The 7,499-nt window shown below is 37.6% G+C and overlaps 1 long non-coding RNA gene across 1 annotated transcript; it reads left to right on the forward strand.

Moving 5' to 3' along the window:
- Nucleotides 1-1,518: 1,518 nt before the first annotated feature.
- On the forward strand, nt 1,519-7,074 carry LOC131381043 (uncharacterized). The gene is made up of 5 exons (XR_009209459.1): nt 1,519-1,658; nt 2,138-2,320; nt 3,212-3,369; nt 4,853-4,916; nt 6,674-7,074. It is a non-coding gene; the product is annotated as an uncharacterized LOC131381043 (long non-coding RNA).
- The last annotated feature ends 425 nt before the right edge of the window (nt 7,075-7,499 follow it).

The following is a 7,499-nucleotide window of genomic DNA, read 5'->3' on the forward strand; positions in this document are numbered from 1 at the left end:
AAAGTCATCTCTTAACCTTATAGTTATTATCAGCCACTTACCCCTCTTATTATCCATTTGAGCACGAGATACTCAAATATAACCCATAGATTGAAATGTTCATGAATGCACTATTAGAATAGATCATAGGGTCCTTTGTATTTCTACCATTTCTTGTACAAATTTCTATCCCCTCTGTAACATAACCATCTGCTTATATTTTAGTGTTTCTTATTAGGTTGTGAATAATTTGAGGTCAGGGCACGTGTCTCAATTACCTATGCAAAACAGATAGCTAGAACAGTGCCTGATACCAGATAGATGCTCAATAAATAATCATTGAACGACTAAATGGAATGGAAGGATGAAAAATGTGGCATTCACTGAACTCATTCTTCATGATTGGAAGATTACGTTTGGTCCAGAATGTTTTATTGATCCTGGAAGTTCTCTGTTTTTCAAGGAAAGTGTCAGCAGCAAAGGAAACCATAATTACTGAGGATGCTAAAAACCTTGGTTCCTCCAAAGAATGCTTTATCAACCACCATTACGTTTTCCTGGTAGGTGAGCAAGTTTAAGACGTTTCCTGGTTCCAATAGGAAAATTGACTTGAAAACTGAGAGGAAGATGGCTCCACTAATTGCTTTGTCATCCCTGCTAGTTGGTGACTTTGAATCAAATAACATTTTAATTTCTTGAACACCTACTCCCTTTAGATACTTGCTAAGCACTTCATATATAAGAACCAATTTAATTTTCTCCTAAACATTGCCAAATAAATATAATTATGCCTGTTTTGTAAGATGATGGAATTGAGGTACAGAGAGATTTGAATAAGTTGCTCACAATCATACAGCTAGTAAGTGATGGACCCAGATTTTTTATTTTCATTTTGTTAGAGACAAGTTCTCACTCTGTTATCCAGGCTGGAGTAAAGTGGTGTAATTGTGGGTCAATATAGCCTCAAGCTCCTGAACTCAAGCGATCCTTCTGCCTCAGGCTTCTGAGTGTATGGGACTACAGTCGTGGACCACCACACCAGGATCATTGTTTTCTGTTTTTTGTAGAGATGGAGGTCTCGCTAAGTTTGCCAGGCAGGTCTCGAACTCCTAAACTCAAGTGATGAGTTATAGACAAATGTTAAAGACATCAAAGTCATCTCTTAACCTTATAGTTATTATCAGCCACTTACCCAAAGTGGTAGGATTACAGATGTGTGCCACTGCACCAGGCCTCAGATTTTTTTTTTTAATGGCCCACATTTACCAAACCCTTTTCTCGGGGATTAGACAAAAAGTTTTGAATGACTGTCAGTGTAAACACATTGCCTGCTAATGATCTATGATCTTATTTTAAATGGAAAATATTTTCTTTTGACCTAGATAATTAAATGCAAAGTATTTGCTGTGATAAAAGTCTTGGAATCCACAATAAAAATATTCGTACCTACCAGTCATGACTGAGCACGGGATGACTAATGGGTTACAATCAGAGTTTGGAAGGTGGGTCATTATGATGTCATCTGGCATGTGATAATATAGATCAGGCCTGCACTCTCATGATTTGGAGATAGCCTGGTAGAAATGACAACCACGATGTTAATACTAACATATGTATTACATGGCTTGTTTGTTCTTTCACTTAATATTTTCAGAGCACCTACCTATTACGGGCACTGTGTAAGTTGCTAAGGATACAGACATTAATGTTTTATTCATTCAATCTCCTCAGTGTTTCTTTAATAATTTCTTTGCATCCTACACCCACTGTTTCTAACATGGCCTGGGTCCTTAGTTATTCTTTCCCACATAAAATTCTCCTGAATTGCCTCTCAACCTCCTGATTGGTCTCTCAACCTCTAGTCTGTGTCCTTTCCAATTTAATTTCTGACTAACGTCAAGAGTTATTGGAGGCTCTTTGGTTAATATTCTTAACCTGTAACATAGCACACAGGTTTCTCTTAATGGCACCCTTATCTCCAAGACCCTCCTGAAACCTTTGTTAGCTAGTTTAGTCGACTCCCTCTTTGCTCATATACCCATTCCTCTCTGATACTATGTGAAGCTGGATTTAAACTGTTAGGTAATTGACAGTTTCCTAACTACCCTATGAACTTTTCAAGAATAGGGATTTGAATACATACATTTTGTCTCCATAGCACTTCTCACAAAACTGGGACTACTAACTGTTTATCCAACATCTGCTGGCTAAATAAAGACATGATCTTCACCTTTTGGAATTGTTAATTTAAAATGGTTCCATAAGAGCAATGCAAAGACAGAGATATTTGGCAGCACTGCAGCTGGTGATTTATATGGCTTTTCACAAGGTGTTATTTTGGGTGAGTGATCATTTTAACGATCTTGTTTCAAATGGTCACATTCTACGTTCATCAGGACATTCTAGCCTTTTGCACAAAGACTTAGATGTACAAACACGCAGGATTCATAGCAATTAACTCCTACCCTCATTCTTTAATCTGTTCTCTTTCCTGCCTTTGTTGCTGTCCCTTACCCCTGCCTGCTTTCTCTTTGTCATCCTTTTTTCTTGTCCTGGATAGGATTAGTTGACTATTTGATTATTACAATAGAGTTTTCTAAAGATTCACCATCAGAATGATTTAACAGACATTTAAACATATTATTAAGGAAGTAGGATGTTGCTTGAAGGTCATAGTTTGGATTTGAAGTTTAAAGGTTTTCATAATGTTTAGCAAAGGTATCATAAATGCCATCTCTCCAAAACTAGTATTCCCATAGTCAGTGACAATTGGATTTATTCAGGACTTAGATTTATTTAGCTTTGCCATGTAATATTTGTCAAAAAAGATTGCAGTTTCCAGGAAGTTCTTGTTTTGCCCACTTGCTTCTTTGGCTAACCTTGGCAGACACCTGAGACCTGTGAGGATAGCCTGTGTGAGGTGCTGCATGTCCTCACGTTCCTTCTCAGATAGAGTGGAGGCACCCACCAGACTACAGCTTCCCATTTTCTCAAAGGCAAACATCTACATCACAGGTGTGATCTGGGGTTTAAAGTGGGAGAAGTTTGGTGGGGCAAAGTTGATTTATCAGTCTAAACTCAACTAAATAGTAGACTAAACTCTCTCCATGGAAGGGCCATTTGAACAAATTATCAATCGTAAGTGAGGTCATGAACTAAAACTTCCCACTAAATTAGGTTTGCTCTATACACAACATATTCCAAAGGCTACTGTCTGTATTATGTCCTACAGGTATCAAGGTATGGATGCTTAAATCAGCTGCAGGAAGTAAGAAAGAAGAAAACCGGAGTGATAAAGATAAAAAAAAAAATCAACCTTGGTCCTTCCATCAAGACCCATTAATTTCCATATCATCATCTGCATAAGAGGGAAGATTCCTACATGACCAGGTTACTGTAAGGATGTGAATTTTGAATATTAAAATATTATATACAATTGGAAAAAAACAATGTTTTTACAATCCATCATATTTACAAAACCAAATACACCAAGACATACAATAAATTAGTCTTGATGAGATTTGTAATGAGGCATTAAAGATAAGCTAAGTAAACTGTTAGAAACTTAGAAAAATATATTGTAGCATATCTAATCTTAGCTCATAATTTATGCAAATAGACAATAAATATTTAAAATAAACAAGAAATTTAAATCTTAAAAGAAACTGGACAAAGCAAATTTAATATTTTTGATTACCTAGCAAATTTCAAAGCCATTATACTTTGAGTAGAAATTACAGTAGCTGGAAAGAAAATACTTTTTTTTCCTTGTTACTCAAATCTATTGATTCTGTTTTAATCACCAGTGAAAATTAAAGATTTTAGTATAAATAAAGTCATATTTAGCTTTTTAAAATTCCAGGGCAGTGTGGAGTTTAATATACACTCTGCCTTCTGGAGAAAACTGCTCATTACAGGAGCTAATAGAAGAAAAAATAATTACTCCTATTGTTTCAGTTGTGCACCCACAGATATCATTTCACATGACAGTCACAACTGTTGATAAGATTCCTAAATAGATCACAGAGGATCACTTGTGAACAAATATTCTCATCTCTTTACAAAGGTCAAAGATATTTTCTTTTTGTAACTGGATGGCCTTGCATAAGGTAATGAGCTTCATCCAGTGATAGCAAATGGTTGCAATTATAATTTGTGTTAGGGCAGTGTCTGCCCCAAATGTCATGGGTCTATACTGGACACACTGACACTAGATGAGTAAGACTACTCTGAGATGGAATGAGAGCACTCTGTATGTTGCTGGAAGAGAACAAACAGATAGCATAGGGAGTATGACCACAACCCCTCTCCCAGCAAGTCACTACTTTCAGGAAAGTCTCTGTTCCTGATGCCTTACCTTCCAAACCCCACTGTATACATGGACATCCCTTTCCTTTGCCCACACAAAGGGTGACATTAGCTTCATACTACGTCTCTAGCACAAAGACAATACTACCAATAACAACAGAGACCTAGCATCTTGCTACAACATAACCCCTGTTCTCTACAGATAAAACTTGGGGTTGTGAGAACTTTAAAACATGTGTGTCCTGTGCGGGTTTGAGAATGGCTCAGGCATCTCCTTTCTGTGCATGCCTTCCTGACCCCATGGGCAGCTTCAAATCTCCATCATTCACATTCAAACCCACTGAAAACTTCTAAAGGTTTAGAAGTTATTTTCAGCACCCTGAGGTACAAACCTCCTAATCAACAAATCTGGACTTATATCTGAGGATAGCAGACATCTTCAAGGGATTTTACAATGTTTTGCTCCCAACTGAGCTGAAGATATAAGAATATGACAATCTTTTTCAATTTCTGTCTCTCTGTGCTTGTATGTATTTTCAATACAACTTCTTCACTTCCATTGCAGATTATAACGAAAGACAAAATATATGCTGCAGTTGGGGTGGAGAAATTGAAGGAGAGAAACACAGGTGGATCTAGAAATGTGAGAAAATGTCTAAACAGAACACTAATTTTTGCAGGCCTAGGATTTCTGCTAAATCAGACAAGGTAACATGTGCATATGGGAAAGGAAAGTGATCTTAAGAGAAGAACATGAATGGTCTTGTCCTTGGACTAGACATTCAGAGAGGGGCCCTGTGCCAGAGATCTCCAAGCCCACCCCCAGGTCTGGTGATTTGCTAGAAGGATTTGTAGGATTCAACCATCATTATACTCACAGCTAAGATGTATTACAGTGAAAGGATAGTGTATTAGTCCATTTTCATGCTGTTGATTAAGATATACCTGGGTAATTTACAAAAGAAAGTTTATTAGACTTACAGTTCCACATGGCTGGAGGGGCCTTACAATCATGGTGGCAGGTGAAAGGGAAAGAGGAGCAAGTCATGTCTTACATGGATGGCAGCAGGCAATGAAAAAGCTTGTGCAGGGAAACTCCCATTTTTAATACCATCAGATCTCATGAGACTCGTTTACTATCACCTATCACAAGAACAGCACAGGAAAGACCCGCTCCCATAATTCAATCACATCCCACCAGGTTCCTCCCATGACAGTTGTGAATTGTGGGAGTTACAATTCAAGATGAGATTTGGGTGGGGACACAGCCAAACCATATCAGATATGAAGCAAACACAGCAATGGGAAAAGACACTTGTGCTAAAAGCACTAGCTTCAAACAGTCTATGCCAGTGGAAGTCACACAGGACTTAATTCACCAGCAATGAGCTGTGGCGACACAAAAGAAGTGTTGTCTATCAGGGAAGTACATTACAGGCTCAGTGTCCAAGCTTTATACTGCAGGATGTTCACATAGACACCTTCTGCATAGCACATTTAAAAATGCCAGGTGCACAGAAACAAAGCAGGTATACAGTATAAAGAAATTGTTTATACGGTTTCTGCACAGTGAGCCACTCTGACCATTCAGGAAATGTTTAATATCAGTGTGAGCAACTATTTACCAGTCAAGTTCCCAGACACCAGTCAGTCAAAGGTGGACCTTACAAGAAGGCCTTTCTAAGGAGGGGCAGTCTCAGGCCAGCTGCATTCACTCTTTTCTGCTCAGCCCCCTAGCGCCTGAGCTGCTTTTTTCCCATACTGTGTGCAGAGCTTTAAGGAGACCTCATCTTTACATAGTTTACTATTCACATATCAAAAATATTCACATTTACTATTCAGATATATTCAGATTTGGAAAATACATTTTCCATTCTTTATTCCATTGCTTTAAGGAAAGCAGGATTAGGGAATCATGAAAGAGTTGGTGTTCATAACTGAAGCTTCTCTTAAGATAATTTTGGCACTTCTGAGATTTCAGGTATAATTTGAAAGCTTTTGAGACTTTTTGTTTTAACTTTGGGAAAATTTACTAAAACTCTCAGTTCAACCTAGGATTCCAGGAGGCCCCAACGAGTTTTAACAATTTGGACTCAGCTTTCCAGACTTCCTGTTTTATATGGTTTGAGTTCTTCCCATGATAATCTATGGCAGAGCACAGAAGATTCCATGTAGCCACCTTGACTGGGCACCCTTATTTTTTCCACTCACATTTTGGGCTTCAGGGGTCAGAAGATAATGCATTCAGGGACAAGGCTCTAGTGTAATCAGCACAAATTCCAGTTTCTTCTCCCAAAGAGGAATTGAACAGTTTTGGCCATATTCCTCCCTTCTCACCTGGCGTGTATCTGTCTAAATGCCATTTTCTCTTTTTCTAAACTAACAGGTTATGGTTAAAGACTTTTTTGAGAACTGGTCGCTGATTCCTGACTACAAGATTCCTACTTCCTCTGAACGTCCTGCCTCTCTTCTCTGTGCCTCAAGTAGGACGTACAAGATAAGTCACTTTATGGGATCACCATTTTGGTATATGCATTCAATTCCTACATAAATGTGAAATTCTGCATGACAGAGCCTCTTCAGATATGCAACAACATTGCCCTCTGAGAAAACTACATTATACCTATCACTTAAGTGAGAGAAAGAGAAAAACAAAGTCAAAATAGGCTTGAGCAAGCAGGCACTAGGAAAATGTGGGCGGAAACTACCCACTCATCCACAAATTAGAGCTTGGAGTTGGGAAATAGAGGAATGAGGTACAGATTAACATAGCAAGAGACGTCTTTTCTGGGGGAAGCTGGAAATCCAACTTTGTAAGCAAAAATTGAGATCAATACTAACAAAATTATTTAAGGAATCAGACAGGAAAAATTATATTTCATTATTTCCCAACTGATCTATGAAACAGTCTTGTTTCATGTCAGTCAAAGAAAAAAAAGAATACTCATTTCCAAATAAGTTTGAGAAATATTGCATACTACATTCCATTCTTACAAGAATGGAATGTAGTATGCAATACTGTAAGGAATTATCATTTTAAAAGCATCCAGAAGACATGTAGTAAAGGTCAAATTTATTTGATTAGAAATGCACCATCTTATTTTTTAAAAAACTTCTGTACTTTGTTTTTTATTAGCACGGATTTAGGTTGTATGGAACATAGTTTGGGAAACAGTGTTATCCATGCATTCTTAAAATGAATGTTTTATTAT

Source organism: Hylobates moloch, unplaced genomic scaffold (genome assembly GCF_009828535.3).
Source record: "Hylobates moloch isolate HMO894 unplaced genomic scaffold, HMol_V3 SCAFFOLD_13, whole genome shotgun sequence".
Classification (NCBI taxonomy): domain Eukaryota; kingdom Metazoa; phylum Chordata; class Mammalia; order Primates; family Hylobatidae; genus Hylobates; species Hylobates moloch.